At 37.0% G+C, this 9,667-nt stretch overlaps 5 non-coding genes across 5 annotated transcripts; all 5 read right to left on the reverse strand.

Moving 5' to 3' along the window:
- Nucleotides 1-830: 830 nt before the first annotated feature.
- On the reverse strand, nt 831-903 carry trnar-ucg (transfer RNA arginine (anticodon UCG)). Its single transcript has one exon. It is a non-coding gene; the product is annotated as a tRNA-Arg (tRNA).
- Nucleotides 904-2,197: 1,294 nt separating this feature from the next.
- On the reverse strand, nt 2,198-2,270 carry trnar-ucg (transfer RNA arginine (anticodon UCG)). The gene has a single exon. It is a non-coding gene; the product is annotated as a tRNA-Arg (tRNA).
- Nucleotides 2,271-4,943: 2,673 nt separating this feature from the next.
- On the reverse strand, nt 4,944-5,016 carry trnar-ucg (transfer RNA arginine (anticodon UCG)). Its single transcript has one exon. It is a non-coding gene; the product is annotated as a tRNA-Arg (tRNA).
- A 1,623-nt stretch (nt 5,017-6,639) lies between these two features.
- Nucleotides 6,640-6,712, reverse strand: trnar-ucg (transfer RNA arginine (anticodon UCG)). The gene has a single exon. It is a non-coding gene; the product is annotated as a tRNA-Arg (tRNA).
- Nucleotides 6,713-8,196: 1,484 nt separating this feature from the next.
- trnar-ucg (transfer RNA arginine (anticodon UCG)) lies at nt 8,197-8,269 on the reverse strand. The gene has a single exon. It is a non-coding gene; the product is annotated as a tRNA-Arg (tRNA).
- Nucleotides 8,270-9,667: the final 1,398 nt, after the last annotated feature.

The raw sequence follows: 9,667 nt of genomic DNA on the forward strand, positions 1-9,667 counted from the left end.
GAATTAGCTGAGCTAATGAAATTAAACGAATTCTATTTGACATCATAAAGACTTTGCTTAAAGCAACAACAGACATCAAAGTTGTGTACCTGTCCGAATGAGGAAAGCTAGTGATTTTTAACAAGTACAAAGATACTCTTTCCTTCAATCTTGCGATGCAGATTCAGACACAATAATTTCCTAGGCCTTGCAGTCTTAGATTATTAAAGTTGAACAACAATGTCCAAGCTTTTCAAAGCAACAAAGCCAATGCCTTATTTAGGGAAATTGCAAACATGTACGAATTAGCTGAGCTAATGAAATTAAACGACCCTATTTGACATCATACAGACTTTGCTATGCAACAACAGACATCAAAGTTGTGAACCTGTCCGAATGAGGAAAGCTAGTGATTTTTAACAAGTACAAAGATACTCTTTCCTTCAATCTTGCGATGCAGATTCAGACACAATAATTCTCAGGCCTTGCAGTCTTAGATTATTAAAGTTGAACAACAATGTCCAAGCTTTTCAGAACAACAAGACCAATGCCTTATTTAGGGGAATTGCCAACATGTACGAATTAGCTGAGCTAATGAAATTAAACGACCCTATTTGACATCATTCAGACTGTGCTGTATGAACCTGCCCGAATGAGGAAAGCTAGTGATTTTTAACAAGTACAAAGATACTCTTTCCTTCAATCTTGTGATGCAGATTCAGACACAATAATTCTCAGGCCTTGCAGTATTTGATAATAAAAGCTGAATAACAATGTCCAAGCAACAAGAGCAATGCCTTATTTCGGGAAATTGCAAAGATGTTCAAATCAGCTGAGCTTATGAAATTAAACAACCACGAAGGGACTCGAACCCTCAATCTTCTGATTCGAAGTCAGACGCCTTATCCATTAGGCTACGCAGTCTATGTTATACATCCCTATTTGACATCATACAGACTTTGCTATGCAACAAGAGACATTAAAATTGTGAAACTGTCCGAATGAGGAAAGCTAGTCATTTTTAACAAGTACAAAGATACTCTTTCCTTCAATCTTGCGATGCAGATTCAGACACAATAATTCTCAGGCCTTGCAGTCTTAGATTATTAAAGTTGAACAACAATGTCCAAGCTTTTCAGAACAACAAGACCAATGCCTTATTTAGGGAAATTGCCAACATGTACGAATTAGCTGAGCTAATGAAATTAAACGACCCTATTTGACATCATTCAGACTTTGCTGTATGAACCTATCCGAATGAGGAAAGCTAGTGATTTTTTACAAAGATACTCTTTCCTTCAATCTTGCGATGCAGATTCAGACACAACAGGCCTTGCAGTCTTAGATTATTAAAGTTGAACAACAATGTCCAAGCTTTTCAAAGCAACAAGGCCAACGAATTAGCTGAGCTAATGAAATTAAACGACCCTATTTGACATCATAAAGACTTTGCTTAGCAACAACAGACATCAAAGTTGTGTACCTGTCCGAATGAGGAAAGCTAGTGATTTTTAACAAGTACAAAGATACTCTTTCCTTCAATCTTGCGATGCAGATTCAGACACAATAATTCTCAGGCCTTGCAGTCTTAGATTATTAAAGTTGAACAACAATGTCCAAGCTTTTCAAAGCAACAAGCCAATGCCTTATTTAGGGAAATTGCAAACATGTACGAATTTGCTGAGCCAATGAAATTAAACGACCCTATTTGACATCATACAGACTTTGCTTAGCAACAACATACATCAAAGTTGTGAACCTGTCCGAATGAGGAAAGCTAGTGATTTTTAACAAGTACAAAGATACTCTTTCCTTCAATCTTGCGATGCAGATTCAGACACATTAATTCTCAGGCCTTGCAGTCTTGGATCATTAAAGTTGAACAACAATGTCCAAGCTTTTCAAAGCAACAAGACCAATGCCTTATTTAGGGGAATTGCAAACAACAATTGGCTGAGCCAATGAAATTAAATGACCCTATTTGACATCATTCAGACTTTGCTGTATGAACCTGCCCGAATGAGGAAAGCTAGTGATTTTTAACAAGTACAAAGATACTCTTTCCTTCAATCTTGCGATGCAGATTCAGACACAATAATTCTCAGGCCTTGCAGTATTTGATAATAAAAGTTGAATAACAATGTCCAAGCAACAAGAGCAATGCCTTATTTCGGGAAATTGCAAAGATGTTCAAATCAGCTGAGCTTATGAAATTAAACAACCACGAAGGGACTCGAACCCTCAATCTTCTGATTCGAAGTCAGACGCCTTATCCATTAGGCTACGCAGTCTATGTTATACATCCCTATTTGACATCATACAGACTTTGCTATGCAACAAGAGACATTAAAATTGTGAAACTGTCCGAATGAGGAAAGCTAGTCATTTTTAACAAGTACAAAGATACTCTTTCCTTCAATCTTGCGATGCAGATTCAGACACAATAATTCTCAGGCCTTGCAGTCTTAGATTATTAAAGTTGAACAACAATGTCCAAGCTTTTCAGAACAACAAGACCAATGCCTTATTTAGGAAATTGCCAACATGTACGAATTAGCTGAGCTAATGAAATTAAACGACCCTATTTGACATCATTCAGACTTTGCTGTATGAACCTATCCGAATGAGGAAAGCTAGTGATTTTTAACAAGTACAAAGATACTCTTTCCTTCAATCTTGCGATGCAGATTCAGACACAATAATTCTCAGGCCTTGCAGTCTTAGATTATTAAAGTTGAACAACAATGTCCAAGCTTTTCAAAGCAACAAAGCCAATGCCTTATTTAGGGAAATTGCAAACATGTACGAATTTGCTGAGCCAATGAAATTAAACGACCCTATTTGACATCATACAGACTTTGCTTAGCAACAACATACATCAAAGTTGTGAACCTGTCCGAATGAGGAAAGCTAGTGATTTTTAACAAGTACAAAGATACTCTTTCCTTCAATCTTGCGATGCAGATTCAGACACAATAATTCTCAGGCCTTGCAGTCTTGGATCATTAAAGTTGAACAACAATGTCCAAGCTTTTCAAAGCAACAAGACCAATGCCTTATTTAGGGGAATTGCAAACATGTACGAATTGGCTGAGCCAATGAAATTAAATGACCCTATTTGACATCATTCAGACTTTGCTGTATGAACCTGCCCGAATGAGGAAAGCTAGTGATTTTTAACAAGTACAAAGATACTCTTTCCTTCAATCTTGCGATGCAGATTCAGACACAATAATTCTCAGGCCTTGCAGTATTTGATAATAAAAGTTGAATAACAATGTCCAAGCAACAAGAGCAATGCCTTATTTCGGGAAATTGCAAAGATGTTCAAATCAGCTGAGCTTATGAAATTAAACAACCACGAAGGGACTCGAACCTCAATCTTCTGATTCGAAGTCAGACGCCTTATCCATTAGGCCACGCAGTCTATGTTATACATCCCTATTTGACATCATACAGACTTTGCTATGCAACAAGAGACATCAAAATTGTGAACCTGTCCAAATGAGGAAAGCTAGTGATTTTTAACAAGTACAAAGATACTCTTTCCTTCAATCTTGCGATGCAGATTCAGACACAATCTTGCAGTCTGCAAGAATAACAATGTCCAAGCAACAAGAGCAATGATTTCGGGAAACAAAGATGTTCAAATCAGCTGAGCTTATGAAATTAAACAACCACGAAGGGACTCGAACCTATCTTCATTAAAGTCAGACGCCTTATCCATTAGGCCACTTAGTCTATGTTATACATCCCTATTTGACATCATACAGACTTTGCTATGCAACAATAGACATTAAAATTGTGAACTGTCCGAATGAGGAAAGCTAGTCATTTTTAACAAGTACAAAGATACTCTTTCCTTCAATCTTGCGATGCAGATTCAGACACAATAATTCTCAGGCCTTGCAGTCTAAGATAATAAAAGTTGAATAACAATGTCCAAGCAACAAGAGCAATGCCTTATTTTGGGAAATTGCAAAGATGTTCAAATCAGCTGAGCTTATGAAATTAAAAAACCAATTGGACAAACCTCAATCTTCTGATTCGAAGTCAGACGCTTATCCATTAGGAACGTAGTCTATGTTATACAACCTATTTGACATCATACAGACTTTGCTATGCAACAATAGACATCAAAATTGTGAACCTGTCCAAATGAGGAAAGCTAGTGATTTTTAACAAGTACAAAGATACTCTTTCCTTCAATCTTGCGATGCAGATTCAGACACAATAATTCTCAGGCCTTGCAGTCTTAGATAATTAAAGTTGAATAACAATGTCCAAGCAACAAGAGCAATGCCTTATTTCAGAAACAAAGATGTTCAAATCAGCTGATTTAGAAATTGGTAAACATGTCAATCTTCTGATTAGTCAGAGCCAATGAGGCCAATTATGTTAACAACCCTATTTGACATCATACAGACTTTGCTATGTATGAACCTATCCGAATGAGGAAAGCTAGTGATTTTAACAAGTACAAAGATACTCTTTCCTTCAATCTTGCGATGCAGATTCAGACACAATAATTCTCAGGCCTTGCAGTCTTGATAATAAAAGTTGAATAACAATGTCCAAGCAACAAACAATGCCTTATTTTGGGAAATTGCAAAGATGTTCAAATAGCTGAGCTTATGAAATTCAATCTGATTCGAAGTCAGACGCCTTATCCATTAGGCCACGCAGTCTATGTTATACATGCCTATTTGACATCATACAGACTTTGCTATGCAACAACAGACATCAAAGTTGTGAACCTGTCCAAATGAGGAAAGCTAGTGATTTTTAACAAGTACAAAGATACTCTTTCCTTCAATCTTGCGATGCAGATTCAGACACAATAATTCTCAGGCCTTGCAGTATTTGATAATAAAAGTTGAATAACAATGTCCAAGCAACAAGAGCAATGCCTTATTTCGGGAAATTGCAAAGATGTTCAAATCAGCTGAGCTTATGAAATTAAACAACCACGAAGGGACTCGAACCCTCAATCTTCTGATTCGAAGTCAGACGCCTTATCCATTAGGCCACGTAGTCTATGTTATACAACCCTATTTGACATCATACAGACTTTGCTATGCAACAATAGACATCAAAATTGTGAACCTGTCCAAATGAGGAAAGCTAGTGATTTTTAACAAGTACAAAGATACTCTTTCCTTCAATCTTGCGATGCAGATTCAGACACAATAATTCTCAGGCCTTGCAGTCTTAGATTATTAAAGTTGAACAACAATGTCCAAGCTTTTCAAAGCAACAAGGCCAATGCCTTATTTAGGGAAATTGCAAACACAATTAGCTGAGCCAATGAAATTAAATGACCCTATTTGACATCATTCAGACTTTGCTGTATGAACCTGCCCGAATGAGGAAAGCTAGTGATTTTTAACAAGTACAAAGATACTCTTTCCTTCAATCTTGCGATGCAGATTCAGACACAATAATTCTCAGGCCTTGCAGTATTTGATAATAAAAGTTGAATAACAATGTCCAAGCAACAAGAGCAATGCGGGAAACAAGAGCAAATGCCTTATGAAATTAAACAACCAAGAAGGGAAATTCAATCTTTTGATTTGAAGTCAGACGCCTTATTGCAAAGAAATTAAACATCCCTATTTGACATCATACAGACTTTGCTATGCAACCAGACATCAACCCGAATGAGGAAAGCTAGTGATTTTTAACAAGTACAAAGATACTCTTTCCTTCAATCTTGCGATGCAGATTCAGACACAATAATTCTCAGGCCTTGCAGTCTTAGATTATTAAAGTTGAACAACAATGTCCAAGCTTTTCAAAGCAACAAGGCCAATGCCTTATTTAGGGAAATTGCAAACATGTACGAATTAGCTGAGCCAATGAAATTAAACGACCCTATTTGACATCATACAGACTTTGCTTAGCAACAACAGACATCAAAGTTGTGAACCTGTCCGAATGAGGAAAGCTAGTGATTTTTAACAAGTACAAAGATACTCTTTCCTTCAATCTTGCGATGCAGATTCAGACACAATAATTCTCAGGCCTTGCAGTCTTAGATTATTAAAGTTGAACAACAATGTCCAAGCTTTTCAAAGCAACAAGACCAATGCCTTATTTAGGGAAATTGCAAACATGTACGAATTTGCTGAGCCAATGAAATTAAACGACCCTATTTGACATCATTCAGACTTTGCAACAAACATCAAAGTTGTGAACCTGTCCGAATGAGGAAAGCTAGTGATTTTTAACAAGTACAAAGATACTCTTTCCTTCAATCTTGCGATGCAGATTCAGACACAATAATTCTCAGGCCTTGCAGTCTTAGATTATTAAAGTTGAACAACAATGTCCAAGCTTTTCAAAGCAACAAGACCAATGCCTTATTTAGGGAATTGCAAACATGTACGAATTGGCTGAGCCAATGAAATTAAATGACCCTATTTGACATCATTCAGACTTTGCTGTATGAACCTGCCCGAATGAGGAAAGCTAGTGATTTTTAACAAGTACAAAGATACTCTTTCCTTCAATCTTGCGATGCAGATTCAGACACAATAATTCTCAGGCCTTGCAGTATTTGATAATAAAAGTTGAATAACAATGTCCAAGCAACAAGAGCAATGCCTTATTTCGGGAAATTGCAAAGATGTTCAAATCAGCTGAGCTTATGAAATTAAACAACCACGAAGGGACTCGAACCCTCAATCTTCTGATTCGAAGTCAGACGCCTTATCCATTAGGCCACGTAGTCTATGTTATACAACCCTATTTGACATCATACAGACTTTGCTATGCAACAATAGACATCAAAATTGTGAACCTGTCCAAATGAGGAAAGCTAGTGATTTTTAACAAGTACAAAGATACTCTTTCCTTCAATCTTGCGATGCAGATTCAGACACAATAATTCTCAGGCCTTGCAGTCTAAGATAATAAAAGTTGAATAACAATGTCCAAGCAACAAGAGCAATGCCTTATTTCGGGAAATTGCAAAGATGTTCAAATCAGCTGAGCTTATGAAATTAAACAACCACGAAGGGACTCGAACCTCAATCTTCTGATTCGAAGTCAGACGCCTTATCCATTAGGCTACGCAGTCTATGTTATACATCCCTATTTGACATCATACAGACTTTGCTATGCAACAAGAGACATTAAAATTGTGAAACTGTCCGAATGAGGAAAGCTAGTCATTTTTAACAAGTACAAAGATACTCTTTCCTTCAATCTTGCGATGCAGATTCAGACACAATAATTCTCAGGCCTTGCAGTCTTAGATTATTAAAGTTGAACAACAATGTCCAAGCTTTTCAGAACAACAAGACCAATGCCTTATTTAGGGAAATTGCCAACATGTACGAATTAGCTGAGCTAATGAAATTAAATGACCCTATTTGACATCATTCAGACTTTGCTGTATGAACCTATCCGAATGAGGAAAGCTAGTGATTTTTAACAAGTACAAAGATACTCTTTCCTTCAATCTTGCGATGCAGATTCAGACACAATAATTCTCAGGCCTTGCAGTCTTGGATCATTAAAGTTTAACAACAATGTCCAAGATTTTCAAAGCAACAAGGAAAATGCCTTATTTAGGGAAATTGCAAACATGTACGAATTAGCTGAGCTAATGAAATTAAACGACCCTATTTGACATCATACAGACTTTGCTGTATGAACCTGCTGAATGAGGAAAGCTAGTGATTTTTAACAAGTACAAAGATACTCTTTCCTTCAATCTTGCGATGCCGATTCAGACACAATAATTCTCAGGCCTTGCAGTCTTAGATAATAAAAGTTGAATAACAATGTCCAAGCAACAAGAGCAATGCCATATTTTGTGAAATTGCAAAGATGTTCAAATCAGCAGAGCTCATTAAATTAATCAACCACGAAGGAACTCGAACCCACAATCTTTAGATACGAAGTCAGACGCCTTATCCATTAGGCCACGCAGTCTATGTGATACATGCCTATTCGACCACATACAGACTTTGCTATGCAACAACAGACATCAAAGTTGTGAACCTGTCCGAATGAGGAAAGCTAGTGATTTTTAACAAGTACAAAGATACTCTTTCCTTCAATCTTGCGATGCAGATTCAGACACAATAATTCTCAGGCCTTGCAGTCTTCGATAATAAAAGTTGAATAACAATGTCCAAGCAACAAGACCAATGCTATATTTTGGGAAATCGCAAAGATGTTCAAATCAGCTGAGCTTATGAAATTAAACAACCACGAAGGGACTCGAACCCTCAATCTTCTGATTCGAAGTCAGACGCCTTATCCATTAGGCCACGTAGTCTATGTTATACAACCCTATTTGACATCATACAGACTTTGCTATGCAACAATAGACATCAAAATTGTGAACCTGTCCAAATGAGGAAAGCTAGTGATTTTTAACAAGTACAAAGATACTCTTTCCTTCAATCTTGCGATGCAGATTCAGACACAATAATTCTCAGGCCTTGCAGTCTAAGATAATACAAGTTGAATAACAATGTCCAAGCAACAAGAGCAATGCCTTATTTCGGGAAATTGCAAAGATGTTCAAATCAGCTGAGCTTATGAAATTAAACAACCACGAGAGGACTCGAACCCTCAATCTTCTGATTCGAAGTCAGACGCCTTATCCATTAGGCTACGCAGTCTATGTTATACATCCCTATTTGACATCATACAGACTTTGCTATGCAACAAGAGACATTAAAATTGTGAAACTGTCCGAATGAGGAAAGCTAGTCATTTTTAACAAGTACAAAGATACTCTTTCCTTCAATCTTGCGCTGCAGATTCAGACACAATAATTCTCAGGCCTTGCAGTCTTAGATTATTAAAGTTGAACAACAATGTCCAAGCTTTTCAGAACAACAAGACCAATGCCTTATTTAGGAAATTGCCAACATGTACGAATTAGCTGAGCTAATGAAATTAAACGACCCTATTTGACATCATTCAGACTTTGCTGTATGAACCTATCCGAATGAGGAAAGCTAGTGATTTTTAACAAGTACAAAGATACTCTTTCCTTCAATCTTGCGATGCAGATTCAGACACAATAATTCTCAGGCCTTGCAGTCTCAAAGATGCCTTATTTAGGGAAATTGCAAAATGTACGAATTAGCTGAGCTAATGAAATTGAATTTGACAACAGACTTTGCTGTATGAACCTCCAAAATTGTGAATGAGGAAAGCTTAGTGATTTTTAACAAGTACAAAGATACTCTTTCCTTCAATCTTGGATGCAGATTACACAATAATTCTCAGGCCTTGCAGTATTAGATAATAAAAAGTTGAATAACAATGTCCAAGCAACAAGAGCAATGCCATATTTTGGGAAATTGCAAAGATGTTCAAATCAGCAGACTCATTAAATTAATCAACCACGAAGGAACTCGAACCCACAATCTTTAGATACGAAGTCAGACGCCTTATCCATTAGGCCACGCAGTCTATGTGATACATGCCTATTCGACACATACAGACTTTGCTATGCAACAACAGACATCAAAGTTGTGAACCTGTCGAATGAGGAAAGCTTGTGATTTTTAACAAGTACAAAGATACTCTTTCCTTCAATCTTGCGATGCAGATTCAGACACAATAATTCTCAGGCCTTGCAGTCTTAGATTATTAAAGTTGAACAACAATGTCCAAGCTTTTCAAAGCAACAAGACCAATGCCTTATTTAGGGAAATTG

Source organism: Oncorhynchus masou, unplaced genomic scaffold (genome assembly GCF_036934945.1).
Source record: "Oncorhynchus masou masou isolate Uvic2021 unplaced genomic scaffold, UVic_Omas_1.1 unplaced_scaffold_8990, whole genome shotgun sequence".
In the NCBI taxonomy this organism is placed as follows: domain Eukaryota; kingdom Metazoa; phylum Chordata; class Actinopteri; order Salmoniformes; family Salmonidae; genus Oncorhynchus; species Oncorhynchus masou.